The following is a 16536-nucleotide window of genomic DNA, read 5'->3' on the forward strand; positions in this document are numbered from 1 at the left end:
GCATGCCCAAATCCCTGACTACTAGCTCTTCTTTGAGGTATGTTTTATCAGTGATGTAATTTCTTATGGTGTCTGACTTCCCAAAGGGTACTATTATTTATTTATTTATTTATTGCATTTGTTAACCGGGAAAATCCACTGGGCCTAGAATGAGCACATTTTCTGTGGATGCCTGGGGAGAAAGGCTCCACAAAATTACATACAAAGATAAACATTAATACACTGCTGAGAAAAGTTTACAAAAATGACATGCAAGAAACATGTTGATTTACATAGTGGAGAACATCAGATGCTACTAAGACACTATTGAAACTAATGAACAAGCTGCAATTGTAGAAAAATAGGAATAATAAATGGCATGTGTGCAACCTAACACATGAATGAAAAGTAAAACTGCAAGGTTTGTGGTGTGTGTTCAAATAACATTTGAATGTGAAATATCTGCTAGGCTAATTGCCTTGGGGAGTTTAGTGTAGTGTAAGAAATAGTAGGAGATTAGAAGGACTAGGGAGGGTAAGGACAGTTTAAAGTGACAGGGAAGTAATGAGTAGGCAGAGTGAAGGGAAAGGAAGCGATAGTGAGCGGTATAACACTGGGGAGAGAAAGTCAGGAGTTGGGGTTGTGTGTTGAGGTACAGGAGCATAACCAATGTGAGGAGAGATGATGTTTGAGGGATTTTTTAAAGATGGCAAGATTGCTGATATTTCTGAGTGAAGGGGGGTGATTATTCCATGCTTTAGAGACAGTGTAGGAATATAACATTTGGCTGGCTTAGGTTTCTCAATGGATAGTAGCATTTTGTTTTCAGACCTGAGATGTTGGTTAGGCTGATACATGGTCAGTATGGAGGAGAGGAAAGGGCAGATTTCTGGGTTGTAGATGAGCTTGTGGGCTGTGGTTAATTGTAGAAAAGTGAGATAGTGATGGGGATTCTATCCAATTTAGTTGATGCAGAGAGGAACAGTGATGGGCAGAAAAGTTTGCGTTTGTAACAAATTTAGCAATTTTGTTCTGGTAAGAGTAGTTTTGTTCTTAAGGAGGACTGTAGATTAGTGAGGATGGGAGCACCATATAGAAGTGTTGGAAGCAGGAAGGATGAGGCCAGAGTCTTTTTAGTGGCGAGGCTAAGAAAATAGTTGTGCCTATACAGGGCATCTAGTTTTTAATGTTTTTTATGTTGTTATAGATGTGAAGGTCAAAGGTTAATTTGTCATCAATGATGATGCCTAGCAATTTGGTACTGAGGATGGCGTCAGTGATGATGTTATTTTGGGATTGAATGGAGAATAGTGACTTGTCATCAGGGCTGAATTTTGTGGGGGTGAATAGTAAAAGTTTTGTTTTATTGGGGTTAAGAGCAAGATAGTTCTGGGACATCTAGGTTTCAGTGGAACTAAATGCCTCTTGGGTGACATGCTGTAGTGTAGAGGCTGATTTAGCAGAGCAGATAATAGTAGAGTCATCTGCATATTGGATAACAGTACTGTGGGTGACAGAGGAATGAAAGTTATTGACAAATATACTGAATAAGAGGGGTCCAAGTATTGAACCCTGGGGGACACCTGTATTTGTAGTTATGAAAGGAGAGGAAGAGTGTTGCCACTTTATGTATTGCTGTCTGTTACTGGGATAGTTAGTAAACCACTGTAAGGTAGGTGTGGATAGTCCAAGATTAGAGAGTTTACTAAGCAGAAGGGTGTAGGAAATAGTGTTGAAAGCCTTTGATAAATCCAGGAAGAGTGCTGAGACTAAGGAACCAGTAACTCAAGCTCTATTTACTGTGTCAAGGAAGAAAAAGAGGTCAGTGTTAGTACTGTGTCTGGGCCTAAAGCCGTGTTGAGTAGGGGAGAAGATTGGGTGTTGGGTCAGGAGGATGAGGAGTTGAGTATGAATACATTTCTCAAGTATTTTGGAGACTGGGGGGAGGATTGCAATAGGATGGAAGTTATAGATGTCGGAGTTATTGCCACCTTTATGAAGTGGAAGGATATATGCTTTTTTCCAGATGTCAGAAATGTAGGATTCCTGAATGGACCTGTTGAGAAGGATACTGATAGGATATGCAATGGAGTAGGCTCAGAGTTGTAAGTATTCTGCGGGCAAGTTATCAGGGGTGTTGGTGCAAGGTTTAAGTTTGTGAAGAAGTTTTTTGATATTGGGGGTGGGTATGGGTGTTAGTGTGAAAGCAGGTGGAAGATTAGAAGATAAATATACAGGAGATGTTCATGGAGGGTCAGTTTTAGGTGGGAAGATGGTAGTAAGTTTTTTAATGGTGTTGATGAAGTATGTGTTAAAGAGGGAGGCTATTTCAGAGGGTGTTTTTTCAGGGTTTGGACATGGGTTGTTGTTAGTTCCAGAGAGGAAAAGGGAGTTGATTGTTCCCCAGAAGTTTTTTGGGTTTAGTCTATGTTGGTCTTGGATAGCCTGGAAGTATTCCTTTTTATTTTTGACAACTAGGCATTTAGCTTGATTACAGAGTTGTTTATAAAGAGTGAAGTTGGATAGTGATTTGTTTTTTTTTTTCAGGCCTTCCAGGCTTTGTCTCTAGAAGACATAACTTGCTTTGTAGTCTTAGTAAGCCAGATAGCATGTTTTGCCTTGATCCTTTTTAACCGGAGTGGGGCAAGGCTATTTAGGATCCTAAGAAATGTAGAATTCTACAACTTCATTGAGTGGGAGAAATTTTAGTGGTCTCAAGTTAATATTCTGCAGGATGTTATTGAAGGTGTTTGGGGAGAAGTGGGATAGATCTCTGGTGTATCTATATTGGTGTACATTTGGAATAGAGGTGGGCTTGCATATTATGAATTCAGGAGAGTGATCACTGATGCAATTCGGGAGAGTTCCTGAGGTGATAATTTTTACAGGGTCAGAAACCAAGATTCTATTCATGATTGAGCCTTTGTTTTCCTTGATGTTGCGTCTAGTAATGTCAGAGATTAGCTGAGTATAGATATGAAGGTTAATATCTGTAGAGGGGTTGTTTTTGGAAATATCTAGCCAGTTAATTTTGACATCACCTTGCATGATAGTTTCATTTTTTATATTGTTGGTAGTCCAGGCAAGAATTTCCTCAAGAATAGGAGTATTATTACCTGGGGGGATGTATATGACTATGATGCAAAGGCTTTTGCAGTCATTAAGTTTTAGGAATGTGACAAGTAGCTCTGCAGGGGAAAAGTAGGGAATTGGTTGGGAATATGGGAGTACTGCAAATGAGCTTGGGAATAGTAAGGCTATTCCACCACCTTCTCTATGTAGTTTATCAGTTCTGAGGGAAGAGTAGTTTGGGGGAAGAAATTCAGAATTTTGATGTATGGTTTTAGCCAGGTTTCAGTGATAGCGGTAAAGTCTTGATTATGTTAATTTACCCATGTGTGCAGTTGGGGAATTTTGTTTCTAATGCTCTGGAGATTAATTGTGGTAAAGATTAGTGATTTTGTGGAGTTAGGGGAAGGAGGAGAAGGGCCAGGGTTGGGATGTATGTCACCACAAAAGGAATAGTTTATGGATAACTGGGAAGTAGGTGGGTAGGGGCTTCTTTTTTAGGTAATGGGAGTATCTGAAGTTGTGGTTGTGAGGAAGGTTGTGGTGTGGAAGAATGGTGATGAATTTCTTTAGTAGTAGTATTGGATCTGTACTATAGAGAGAGGAGCATATGGCAGAGTAACTGTGGAGGGTGTGTGTGTGTGTGTGTGTGTGTGTGTGTGTGTGTGTGTGTGTGTGTGTGTGTGTGTGTGTGTGGGTGGATGTGGAGGGGAATGGTATAGGTGGTATGTAAGTTGTGTGAAAGGAAGTTAGTCTTAGAAGAAGTGAGAGGTAGATAGTAAATGTAAAAAGAAAGATGTTGAATATTACAGGCATGACTGTGATGTATTAGTTAAAGAGGAAGTGGGTGAGAATAGAGGAGTGGGATGGAAGAGGTGTAGTGGTACAGAAAGTGTGGAGAGGCAAAGTTGTGACTAGGATTACTGGGTTATGAGGTAGGGCAGTAGTCAGAGGTGGAAGGTGGGCTTAAGGAGGGGTGTGGAATGTAGGGGTGAGAAGACTGAGTTAAGGAAGAGGGGGAGGGTAGAGAGTTTGGAGCTAATGAGAAATGGATGTCTTTGTAATGTTTGATGAGGGGAGGTCTATGATTGGAGGATGGAGTGGTAGGAGGGTCGAGGATAACTATAAGTGTAATTGAAGTGGGGTGGGTGAGAATGGGAGTAAGGTAGGGTAGGGGAGTGGAGTGAGCCCGAGCGAGGGTGAATGGAGTGGGTTTGCCCAGCTGGAAGAGGCAGGAGTGCCACAAAAAACAGTCAGGTACAACAAAGGAAACCAGTTCCCAGGTAGGCCATGCTGTATTTGGATGAGAGACACTCTTTAGAAGGTATAACTGAATCTATTGGGGAAAAGAACTACTCTCCCATATAGTTTAGGGCTTATAACATGTAATGTATGGGAGAAAGAAATGTTTTCACTTAGGTTTGTATTTGTGGTTTGTTAGTTTCTAGTACTGAAGGGAGATAGGCAGTGCGTAGTGGATTTCTAGTAGGTGTTTACTGCCATCTAGTGGAGGTAGGGGGAAAGGATAGTTTAAATTAACTAAAAGAAACATTAAATATAAACGGGAGACAGGGTGGGGATGGGAACGTCCTTGGGGGTCCGCAAGTGTGCATGCCACTATCTACACTTTTATCTATACTAAAATAACAGCTTAAAACTGTAGGCTGTCGCCTACATTGAGGAAGCTAAATTGGGAATCTTTTCTAAGAGGTCCTGCCAAGGCAGCTAGCAGTGCAAGGAATGGTTCGAGCAGTTGCTTTAGGATGCATTAGAGATGGGAGGGCAGTCTTGGTAAATGGCATTCTTCCAAGACTGAGGGGCTAAATTGGGAGGCTTTTCCAAAATGTCCTGCTGAGGCAGCTAGAAGTGCAATGAATGGTCCGAGCAGTTACTGTAGGATGTATTAGAGATGGGAGGGCAGTCTTGGTAAACAGCATTCTTCCAATACTGGCAAGCTAAATTGGAAGGCTTTTCTAAGAGGTCCTGCCAAGGGAGCTAGTAGTGCAAGGAATGGTCTGAGCAGTTACTGTAGGATGTATTAGAGATGGGAGGAAAATCTTGGTAAACTGAGTTTTTCCAAGACTGAGGGGATAAATTGGGAGGCTTTTCCAAGAGGTCCTATTCCTATCGAGGCAGCTAGCAGTGCAAGGAATGGTCTGAGTAGTTACTGTAGGATGTATTAAAATTGGGAGGGCAGTCTCGGTAAATTATGTTCTTCCAAGACTAAGGGGCTACATTGGGAGACTTTTCCCAGAGGTCCTGCCAACGCAGCTAGCAGTACTCAAATGGTCCAAGCAGTTATTGTAGGATGTATTAGAGATGGGAGGGCAGTCTTGGTAAATGGCATTCTTCCAAGACTGAGGGGCTAGATTGAGAGGCTTTTCCAAGAGGTCCTGCCAAAGCAGCTAGCAGTGCAAAGAATGGGCTGAATAGTTACTGTAGGATGTATTGGAGATGGGAGGGTGGTCTTGGTAAACAATGTTCTTCCAAGGAGCAAGCACACTGTGAGGAGGTCTGAGGGAGACATCTGGGCAAGAAAAATAGGATTTTAAAAATAATACCTTTCTTGGCAATGAGTTTTAAGCTATACTTTTGTAACCAGTCATTTGTCTGTATTAATCCTTCCTTTAGGATGTTAGCAGCTTGGGGGGATTCTGTGACTGCTCCTAGTTTGCAATCATCTGCAAACCTGGTCAGTCAGAGGCCCTTGACATTGTCCTTAACTTCCAGGAAGTAGAAGCCAAAAGAAGTGGACCCAGCACAGAGCCCTGAGGGACTTAGGTAGTGACCAGCATATTTGTGGAAGTGGTTTCCCTATTCTAACTTTCTGTATCCTATCTGACAGCCAGCATGTAATGTAAGAGTTTATGCCTATATCCATGATTTTGTTTACAATACCCATGTAATGTATTGTATTGTATCAAATGCCTTAGTTGGGTCAAGGTAGGCAGTATGCACCATTTTGTCCTCATCCATTGTCTTGACCTTCACCAAGAAGTCCAGCAGATTGAATAGGCATGCTTTGCCCTTGATGAAACCAAACTGGGTTGGATCCAGTATTTGAAGGTTTCTATGTCCTTTTTAATCATTTTCATGACAATTTATTCAGTGGCTTTGCATACGAGACTAGTCAGAGTTTTGGGTCTGTAGTTCCCATAGTCCATTGATGGGCCATCCTTATGCAAAGGGATGACCATTGCAGTTCTCTATTGGTGAGGCAAAATGCCTGCCTGGAGGCTCTGATTAAACGATGACTCCAGTGGTCCTGACAGATCATGTTTCAGCCTATTTAGAAGGCATCCTGTGATATTATTGTGGCCTATTGATGCAGTATTTTTGGTGTTAGAGATGACATCTAAGGTAGGATCTGCTCCCTAGTGATAGTTGGGGGTGCTTGATTGCATTTCCTGGAGGGACAGCTGGTGGAGAGAGTGTAAAATTAGATCTGAATTTGTTGGGTGACATATTTGCTGTATCTTCTGGTTCTGTGCAAGTAGCTCTACTTACAATCAGTTCTGCACGCTGCTGTGTGCTGCCTTGGAGATTTCCGACATAGCTAAAGAAACCCTTGTATTTGACCTTTGCCTGGGAAGCTCTCTTCATCTCAGAGTTCGCTTTAGTAGACTTAATTTGCCCATTAGCTGTTTGTTTAGATTAATGAGAGTGTTTTTATCATGCTGGGTATAGCACTTCCAAATCTTGTTCATGATTTTTTTCTTCTGTTGTACAACCTGTTTATGTTTGGATTCCAATGGGGTGGTTTGTTTTTATATTAGTCCTGGGCTTATTTATGGTAGGCACAGCTGTTTCTATGCATCTATTGTCATGATTTACAGGGTTTCTGTGAACAGTTCCACATAAGGCAGCTGTGTTCCCAGATTCTGATGTGTGGAGGGCTTGACATTTTAACAGGTTATCACTTAGTAATAATAAAGTTGTCCTAGAATAATTTCTAAATGTTATTGGGTTAGCCAGGGTCACAGAACTGATTTTTATTATAAAGGAGACAGCTTTGCAGTCTGACTTTACCAGGTAAGACACTGTACTGGTGGTACAGCATTCTCCCAGTTTATGAGTACCAGGTTGAGTATGTTTGCACCCCTAGTGAGCGTATGGACTATTTGGTCCAAGATGTTTTATGTTTGGAAAGTCCAGGAATCTCTAAGCCTGTAAGTTTTCCATCATGTAAGTATCCCAGTTTATAATGGGGCAGTTGAAATCACCCCTGAATATGGTATTGGGTTGAATGATGACGGTCACTAGTAAGTTCAGAATGAATTATGGGTTTCTTCAGTCATAGTGGGTGATATGGGACTTTACGTATGAAGATACAGACATGAAGAAGGTCAAGTACGTCATCTTGTTTGACTAGTCTGTGTGAGGTTGTTGTTGATATAGATTGAAACACCTCCACCTTTTCTCCCGTTTTGTGCAGTAGCTGACCTAAATGAGTGGAAGGTACTGTAGCCCTGCAATGTTGGAGTGCTCTCAGTGGTTTTAAACCATGTCTCAGTAATTGCACAGATGTGCACATTCTCCAGGGTGAGGATAGCCTGGAGGGAATGGAATTTCTTGCTTAGGCTCTAGCATTCAGCAGCAGCACCTTTATATTCCCTTGGGTTATTTTTGCTATGTCAGAAGGTTTATCAGTTTGGCATTGCTTAAAAAGGCACTATGGGGAGGACAGTGTTCTAGTCGATATTCAGAGGGGGCAGGTGTAGATTATTCTTGGCAAAGCTATGCGGTCTGTTGAACATATCCTCCCATGCTGATAAATATTGTACCCCATTGGAATGAAATCAGAAACTAAGCTAATTATTCAATATCAGTCATCTTTTGTTCATATTGTGGCATCATCATGAAGGTCACTTGCTGCTCAGTGCGAGGCACATATCAACCTGGGATGCATAGTCCATGAGCTACATAATGCCCCTTTTCATATAGTCCAGGGAGCCACTTGAACTATGACAGAGTCATAATGGTGCCTGTGGTCTAATAACTTGCATGCATGGGGTGATTTGGCAGATCCAGATCTTTGACAAACAACAGATTGTCATTTTCTGCTTAATCAGCCTGATGATATGAATACCTGTATGTCTCACAATGGAGTCTCCTATGACTAAAATATTGGGTAGTGTGTTGGGTTGCCCAATAGGCTTTGTAGTTGACTCACCAAAGGGTGTGGCTGTATGTGTTGTGTTGGGTGTTGTTTTGGTGGAGTGCTTTTAGGGTTGATGAGGATTCTTTTTGTAGGTTGAGTGTCGAGGACATGTCTGGGGTTTAGGAAGTTTGGTTTTAAGTACCTCAGCATAGACTGTTCTATGTGTTGTCTCAGCACTATGTATGGTAGGTGAAATGCTTACACTACTAACAACTTGATTGTCATTTTAACTGCTTTTGTGTAAGAGTCTTGGTGGCAAAGAAATTGGGAAAGTGTCAGTGCATGGTGTCAGGTCTTTTTTTAGTTGAACTACAAATGGGTGGCACATTGGGGTTTTACATCAGGCTGTCTTGAGTGCTGTGAAGGTGGAAACCACTGCTAGACTATATATGACTCATTTTATGTGACTCTGCTCCTCAACATGCAAACAAGATGCTCCTTATGCAGCTGAATACTGAGTAGAGCTACAGGGGGAGTTTTATAGGAAAACTTTAGTTTTTAAATGCCTCGGTTATACAAGGCACTGCTAAATGTCATAAAAAGTTATTTAAACCAACTAAAATGCCCTCTGACCAGTGAAACAGTTTCATTTTGTCCCTATGTGTTTCCCAACCAGACACACCAGTCCACATTTCTACTGCCACTATAATTGCACTTCCAGTCTTCTTATTGTAAAAACACACTGTAGTTAGCCAAAAGAGAAAAGGTACCAGAAACAAATCAAACTAGATTACAAGACAGTTCTAAGGCAGACAAGCCAGCAGTGAGGAACACATACTTTAAGCCAATTTCAAAGCACATTAGCAGCAACCAGACCAAGGAAAATCAAATGCACTTTACAGTGATGAAATGTAAAAACTAATGCAATAAATTTGAAAATACAGCAGCAGTCTTCAGAAATAACTTATAAAAGTGCAATATTTAAATTTAAAGTACTTATCTCAGCCTGGATGACACCAGATACAAACCAAACACTCTGAAAATACAGATGAGGGCACCAAAAGTTTGAGCTCTATGCAGTAGTTTGACAAAGATAGCTGACTTTTCATGTAATGTAAAATACCTGGTGGCTTTTAATCTTGGAGGAAAAAAGTGAATGCTGTCAAAAGATGGAGGTTACCCATTCAGTCTTATGGGACTACTCATGGTAAATTCAACAAAACTGTCAGTGTCTGTACTGTATGTGTGTGAGTTGTGGCTGTGTCTGTGTGTGTGTGCATGTGTGTGAGAGCTGTGTGTGCTGTGTGTGGTTGTGGTGTAAGTGTTAGTGTAGTGGTGTTTGTGGTTGTGGGTTGTGTGGAAATGTGTGTGTGTGCGTGTGTGTGTGTGTGTGTGTGTGTGTGTGTGTGTGTGTGTGTGTGTGTGTGTGTGTGTGTGTGTGTGTGTGTGTGTGTGTGTGTGTGTGTGTGTGTGTGTGTGTGTGTGTGTGTGTGTGTGTGTGTGTGTGTGTGTGTGTGTGTGTGTGTTGTGGTGTGTTGTGGTGTGTGTTGTGTTGTGGCATGTAGGGGGCTTATTGTGAATGTAAGGCTTGTAATATGCATATATTATTAATATGTATTGCCTGTAAGTGTGTGTGAATGCATGGGTGTGTGTGTGTGTGTGTGTGTGTGTGTGTGTGTGTGTGTGTGTGTGTGTGTGTGTGTGTGCTCATGCACTTGTACATGGGGTGCTTTTGCTAATGCGATGCATGGTGTGGACTGCTAGTGGAAACACTAGCACAGTCAGGTCTAACAGTTCAGTACTCAGTTCAAAGACTTGGTAATGATCCACTGATAAGGTCTTCATCATTGAGGTTAAAACTGTGTCTCTGAATTGAAATTTCTCTCCTTTATACTGACTGGCCTATCTGTGCTGCACAATTTGGGGTCACTGGAGTATTATTAATATAAAATATTACAGCAGTAACAGTGACTCATAAAACTGACTGCTACCTGTTATTTCAGTTTCTATATATGCTTGTGTATATTCCAGAAAATATTCAGCGCTACTGGGGCAATAATCTTTTATGAAAAAACATGCCTTTTCAGAAAAAGAATATGTCACTTTATTGACAATGCATCATCTCTATTCCAAAGCCACAGTGTCCAGACTTTTTGTTGGACAACAGCGATCACATAACAGTCCTGCGCTGCTGATGGTGATAACATGGATGCTGTGGAGAGATTCTGGTGCCATTAGTAAGCCAGTTTAGTATTTATATTCTGGAGAAAAATAGGGATGTGGGAATATTAGGAACTTTTAATTACATCAACAGTATAAGTGAAATCCTTGAAAGCAACTTTCAGGAAAAGAGATTTGGAAACAGAAACTGACACAATTACAAGATAAAAAGTTGTGAAAACAACAAGAGGAAGTGCTTTTCACATACAACAATGTGATCTGCCTCCTTTACACAGACACACAACATGGAGACACACACACAAGCATTGTCTCATACACACAAAAATGGTCCAAAACAGTGGAAGGATTTAAGAATGCAAAGGAAATGCATAGGCAGTCTAGAAAGTTAGTGGTATAAACTATTGCTTAAATAGGACTATCACATCTAATATGCAGAATATAGCTGATGAAATAAGTGCTCAGCTTAAATACTGTACTACGGGTCTTACTGGATATGGTATGCATATGCAAACACAGAAATAATAACATCTGAGTTACCTCACTCTTACACACACATCATTTGACATTTCTTTGGGCATATTGTGTTTTGTTTTTCAGTCTGAGTCATTCAGTACTGGCATTCATTGACAAACTTCTCAAGCGGGTAAATTAGGGTTCCATTTTTTTTTGTGGAGCATAGTTTCATGTAAGAATTGCAACATTCCATCTAAAATCAGTACAGTAGTGGCTGCGTTGAATTCCATCCCTATACGTTACAATGTCCTGCAATTACAGTCAGGATTTACAAAAGTAGCTGGTTGCTTTAATCTTATCTATTTGGTTTTACTATGAAAGGTCGTAACACAACATGCTGAAAAAACACATCACTGAACACAAATGCCCAAAACAGCACAAAGGTAAAACTCACACTGTTAGCATTTTTTGTGAGGGTTACCCCCACACCTCTTGAACATACTTGCTGACTGTTCGAAACGTTAAATCCCAGAATATTGATGTCACAATGTCAAAACAGGGAATGGCAACATACACTGAGCATGCTCGAGGATTACCACTGAAGAAAGGGAATATCCCCTACCTGGGGATTGTCAGTCTTGTGCACATGTTGACCAAATGGCATCAACCATACTGGTGTCAACATTCTGCATGTTCGATATATATATATATATATATATATATATATATATATATATATATATATATATATATATATATATATATATATATATATATATATATAAAATTCTGTGACTCTGTGCAAATGTGATGAAAGGAGGAATCTCCTAGGCACTGCTGATGCACACATAGAAACCACATCAGGAGTGATTCCCTATGGAAAACAGTCATTGGTATTTTGATCAGCTGCATCTTGTGATTGAGGCACCTGATACTCACGGAAGGTAAATTCACTTTTTAACTGCTTTTTTAGATGTCAAGCCTACTTTTCCTTTGACTGTATTTGGTAACACCTTTCTTTTCCCTAATATCACTGCTGGACTCCGTGGCTTAACTTTTAGACCATTATGAACACTAACTGTAGCTGCCATACTGGAAAAAAAAATACTGTGGGACAGCTGAGATGGCGCAATCTTGGATCACCTGATAAGAGCATCCTTGGAGAGAAGGCACCCTTATAAGATGTTGGCAGTACAGTGTCATGTCTGTTAAGCTTCCGCCTCACACGAGTACTTGAATTTCAATGGGCCTGTAGCAGAGGTTATTAAAGTGCCAAACTGTAATATTTTCTTGACCTTGCCATTTAGGACAGCTGTGTCCCTGCACACCCATTCCTCCTGTACATGGCTTGCTCTGCCAGTGGCCTGGGTGATCGTCAACCCTTGGTTGTGTGTGCTCCAGATAGATGCGACATCTGTATACCTATAGGAAAGCTGGCTTATATTTAATTTTAAAAACACCAAAACTGACTATTTTACACATTTATGTACAACTAATGCCTCATGGACAAAACTCTAGTGTATCCATACTTCCAAACATTTTTCTATAATTATATAGAATATAGTCATCTGGACAACGTTCATAAACCAATAGTGGAACAATGCTGAGCACTAGTATAACACTGCTTCTGAAACACAGGAGAAGGGAGTATTTTTTCTATTTATTTATTTATTTTATCTATTGACATTTGTTTACTGAGAAAGTAAACAAATTCATGTGAATCAGAGTCCCAATTCAAGTGTAGCTTGGACAGTTGGATTTGGATCATGAAATTCATCCCTGGTTTGGCACCTTTGCTTCTAATGGCCATAGGCAGCTTGTAAATGGTTCATCTCCCAGGCCACTGGTTATAAATGTTTCATCTCCCAAACCCCTTTTTACACTTGTCAAAGGTTCCAGAACTTGTCAGAGATTTGGGATGCATTGCTAGGCTTAAAAAGACACTTATGGTCATTAGCCTAGTAAACACCTGTGAACCTATGAAAGTCTGACTGGGTAATAAAATACTCATTTTCAACAGAGGCCTGGGGAAAAAAAGCTCCAGAGAGTTAAATAACATCAAATAAACCAGTAATGTAGATGCAATTAAAAAAAAGAATATATACATACAGTGGAATACATAGGGTACAATAAAGCATGAGAAGGCACCAGTGATGTAAAAATAAAAATAAATTAAAAAATGGCAATTAAATATGACAATCAGTATATACAAAAGTATTAGAAGTATAGTATACTATGCTAGGAAATAAAAATAAAATGATATAACCAACTATTATTTATGTATTTATTCATTCACTCTTTTGTTCAGTTTGTTAACCAGGTAAACCTACTAGGTGCAAGTGCTCTTTTTAGAGGAGACTGAAGAATACACTGTGTGGATAAATAACTTGTTCAGACTAATACAGTGGACAAATGGAGACTAAAAGAATCAGACGCAGAACTACTGGCAGTTCATAACTCTAATCTTCTCAGATAAGTTTCAGGTTAGATTCCAGTTCTGGGCAGGGGGTAGAATGGAACTGGTAGGCAGCCAGTATGATGAATTCCGTAAGACAGTCAGTCTTAATAAATTTGCAGACCCTACAAAGCTTCTGTTTGATTGTTTAATGCAATAAGTAAAGGTTGTGTAACCATTAGTGCAGCCTTTCTGCAAATAACACTTTTGAAGAATTTGGGTGGCAGTACCTCAGTTCCAAAAAGTTTATATAGAAATGTTTCTTAAAAAATAATAAAATGATAATTTTATTGTTGGGATTGTCTTATCTATTCCCAGTCTTGAAATACGTAAGGTACTATAAACATGAAAATATTCCATTCTATAATATGATTGTTTATAAAAACAGAGTAAAGCAGGGCTGTACTATGCTGGTACTTGTATTATAAGATATTAAATTGTGTAGTTGCCATATCATCAATCCTACAGTCAAATGCACACTTCTCTTTTAATTTTGAGTTCAGGATTATTAAAGTGCTTTTAACAACTCACCATAGAAATAATTAAATAAAACAAATAATATATCAAAACATAGATAACAGAGATTGTGGTAACAAATGACTGCAATAAAAAAAGCAATAAGTCAAGATAAGTTATATGCAATTTTAAAAACTCAGTTTTAGTAAGTTTTTATATTTCTATATTATCTGCTGCACTTTGACTTATGTAGCATATGTCTTCATGATTTGATTCAAACATTTGGATTAGCTACTTGTGTCATGGTTTGTAAAGTATATTTTACCAGCAAACAAACAAACAAAATATTAATCAGCTCACTGCCAAATATTCGTATTTCACACTGCTTCAGGTAGGAAAATTATAACATAAAGTTGTATGTAGGTACTTCATATGCCCATTAACAAATAACAGACAGCCTAACCTAGTAGGGTGTACAATATTTGCTTATCCACAAATAGCAGTCACCATGCCAACCTGATAGAAATTACCTAAGACCTGTGTAAAAGATTATCCTAAGAACAAGTTCAGACACAATTTAACTAGGAAGTGCAGACACAAACAGTATAAATGTCTGACAGTAAATGCAACCCACCCCATTCTTTTTTTTAGTATACAGAGAAAAGGTGTTGTACTAAGCACAACTTCAACAAGGTGATAAAATATTGGTTTTATGCCCATCTGGAGCAGCATTTATTATGAGGCACATGACAAAGCAGATTAACCCTCAGCTGCTCCTTTGGGCAATGCAGCATTTTGTCCTTTTTGGCATAACATACAAACATGCCAAGACATTCCTGTCCTGACTGATGTAGATTCATTTTAGTTATGATTTTATAGGAAGACTGTAATGACTAAAACAATGTTACCAACCACAATAACTCATACAATACATTCATAAGTCAGTTACCCCTTAATTTCAGTTCCAAACATATATGTATTTTTCTTATGTGTAAAATCTTTCTATTTGGCTTTTAAGTATAAAACAATGAAACAATGTACTGTTAATTTACATTCACAAGTCTCTTCTCTAATTTATTATGCTGTTTTAAACATGTATACCATTACCAGATTGTTAGTTTGTAATGTGTGTGTGTGTGTGTGTGTGTGTGTGTGTGTGTGTGTGTGTGTGTGTGTGTGTGTGTGTGTGTGTGTGTGTGTGTGTGTGTGTGTGTGTGCGCACGTATGTGTGTGCATGCATCTGTGCATTATAGCTCTGCAAACAGTACGAGTCAAATCTGTTGTCTTAGTTTGCCATCTCAACAGACAAACCTACAAAGTAGGTTGGTGGGTGGGATGTGTTGATTTAGGCCTAGTCTGAACAAATAAAATAAGTATGGGCTAAAAATACCTGGAGAGAGGATGATGCATGGGCAAGCCAACCATATGCAGCATGGTAAACAAATGTTTTGGAGAAAGCCCTAGAGATACGTGGGGCCAGCACTCTATCAAAACTCTCTTGCTCTGAGAGAGAAAGAGTGTGTGTATGTGAAAAAGAGTGTGTGTGTGTGTGTTTGTCTGTCTGTGTGTCAGTGTGTGTGTGTGTGTGTGTGTGTGTGTGTGTGCGTGTGTGTGTGTGTGTGTGTGTGTGTGTGTGTGTGTGTGTGTATGTGCGTGTGTGTGTGTATGTGTGTGTGAGAGAGAGGCACGAGACAGATTGAGAGCACCTCTTTACATGTCAAAAATACTCTTGTTTCTTTTAAAGTAGCTTTTTTGTCTCAAAATTGTGCCAGTTTGTGCTTCTAAATGGCTTTTCCTGAAAGAGGCTTTCTTTAACAAATGTAATTATACATGTGATCTTTTTATAAAGTTTATATAATTTTCTCACACAAAGCTTTTTCTCAAGGATATAAATACTAAGCTTTTGTCTTTGCCTTTAGATTGCTTTTGTTGTAGATCTTGTAACATTATTTGTCTACCTCTTGGATGCCACCATTATGTGTCTTTGTCGAGAAAATGCTTCTACGACTATGAAGAGTCTTCTTCTTCTTCATTTTATTTATTTGTTCCCAACACAGATGACTGCTATCAGCTATGTTCTGGAGCCTTCTCCTAGGCATCCACTACTTATTATCTCTTTGGACCAGGGCCCCACCCCCACAAGAGAGAAATCCTTAGTGTAAACAGCCTGGGAAAGTTTGCAAAGAACAGAAGAAGGTGTCCTAATATGGCATCATCCTGGCAGATGTGATGGGATTTTTTAATGCCTTCCCCACTGTGTAGCATCACTGGAATAATCAAAGACTGCTAGTCCTTGGATGTTAACCATGCCACTCAGTTCCAGGGTAACTTAGTTATCTGGCAAAAATGCTGCTCACCCTATCCCCTGACTGAATCCTCAGGAATTATGTTTGCTAACTGAGCAAAGATCATTATTTACTACTTTTAATAATCTATTATTTATTTATTTTATTATGTTTTTATATATTTATTTATTGATATTTGATTATCTGGAAAGTCTGACTAGGTAGGAGCCCATTTTTGGAGAAGATCCATGGAGAAAAGCTTTAAAGTATTACAAAGCATTTTAAGAACAATACTTTTATAATCTTCAAAAAATAATACAAAAATATCTACAGTTTAAATAATTATACTAAAGTAGGCATAATATGAACATATTGATTAAGAATAGATACAAGTTATATGACGATTTAATATTTAGAGAAATTTTATCCAGTTTACAGAGAAATTAAGGTACGTTAGTATAATACAAACAGGAATCACAATTTAAATTGAAAGAAAAGCAGACATTGTATATTAGAGGGAAAACCATGGGAGAAAAATGGATAGAAGTAAGGAAGTG

Source organism: Protopterus annectens, chromosome 2.part0, assembly GCF_019279795.1.
Source record: "Protopterus annectens isolate FY-2018-M chromosome 2.part0, PAN1.0, whole genome shotgun sequence".
Lineage (NCBI taxonomy): Eukaryota > Metazoa > Chordata > Ceratodontiformes > Protopteridae > Protopterus > Protopterus annectens.